Source organism: Ailuropoda melanoleuca, unplaced genomic scaffold (genome assembly GCF_002007445.2).
Source record: "Ailuropoda melanoleuca isolate Jingjing unplaced genomic scaffold, ASM200744v2 unplaced-scaffold3120, whole genome shotgun sequence".
In the NCBI taxonomy this organism is placed as follows: Eukaryota; Metazoa; Chordata; class Mammalia; order Carnivora; family Ursidae; genus Ailuropoda; species Ailuropoda melanoleuca.
The window spans coordinates 1,071-2,496 of record NW_023201838.1 but is presented as its reverse complement, the minus strand read 5'-3'; the positions used below and the strand labels follow the sequence as shown (position 1 = coordinate 2,496).

At 42.6% G+C, this 1,426-nt stretch overlaps 1 pseudogene; it reads right to left on the bottom strand.

The window, feature by feature from the left end:
• Nucleotides 1-659: 659 nt before the first annotated feature.
• On the bottom strand, nucleotides 660-827 carry LOC117798405 (annotated as a pseudogene).
• Nucleotides 828-1,426: the final 599 nt, after the last annotated feature.

Here is a 1,426-nt window from a genome sequence, read left to right as displayed (position 1 = left end):
TCTTTCTGCCCACGGGTCCTGTCCCCGTGCTTTAATAAATTGCCATTTTGCACCAAAGATTTAATAAATTGTCATTTTGCACCAAAGACGTCGTCGGCTCCAGACTCCACCCCACTGAACCTCACCTATACTCCAAAACCCCATCAGTTTTACCTGGAAATGACCAAATCATTTAAATGAGTATGTGTTTATACTCAGATTCATCCGGGCATTTGGTGGAGAGTGTAAAAATAAAGATGGAAAAGGAATGGAAATACTGTCAGTAGAAAGACATCTTTAATTCTCATCCCTCCCTTTCTTCATTCATTCATTCAACAACAACAACCAAAAAAACAACTCTGGGGTGCCTGGGATTAAGGCAATTAAGCAAATGACTCTTGATTTCAGCTCCGGTCATGATCTTAGGGTTGTGAGATGGAGCCCCTCATCTCAGGGGGGAGAGGGGGCAGGGGTGGAGTCTGCTTAAGATTCTCTCTCCCTCTGCCCTTCCTGCTCTTCCTCCTTTCTTTAAAAAAAAAAAAAAAAGCCCCACATGCTGAAAGTAAAAAGGAACAACTCTTAAAGAGAAAATAAAACACCAAAATGTCATAGACAAACCAGCCACTATTTACAGAGCAAGGTTAATAAAATGCCTTCTATTAAACCAAGGGAAAACAGAAACCCCTCAGAGAGCGTCCCCTGTCTCTTAATGCCCCAAAGGAGGAAAAGAATTACCATCAACGGGAGAGAGCAGCTAGCACCTCTCCCTCTTGGTTTTGGGTACTCTACACATTCAGAGATCTTCTTTAGTAACAAACCATAAAAATGATCCCTGAAAGTATAGTCTTGACCTTGAACTCGCAGTCTGTGTTGGGTCTATGGCAGCCAGACAATCTTTACTAATGGCAAGATAGTTAGCCCATTTCTCATTCTACTGGAAAAAGAGAAAGAGGCTTTGTGATACAATCTTTCAATTGCTATCACTTAAAGATGCATTTTAGTGTTTTAAGTGGAAATGCAAGACTGAAAAAAAAAATTAGGGCACCTAGGTGGCTCAGTCAGTTAAGCGGCTGCTTTCGGTTCAGGTCATGATACTGGAGTCCCAAGATCGAGTCCAGCATCAGGCTTCCTGCTCAGCGGGGAGTCTGCTTCTCTCTCTGTCCCTCTCCCTCTCCCCCACTTGTGCACTCACGCTCTCTCTCAAATAAACAAAATGTTTTTTAAAAAATTAATGGCCATACTTAATTAACGTAATACTGAATGACAGCCATCCAAAGCCTGCATCTTTAAAGCCTAGGAGGCATTCCCTCCACAGTTCTAGTAAAGCAGCCTTACCCCTGAAAGCTAAAGGAAATGACAGGCCTTAACGTTTGCTAGTGAGAAGCAAGCTGGTTCAAGTGATCAGTAAACAATAGCAGTTGCATGAAATGGCTGCCCTAAGAGTCTG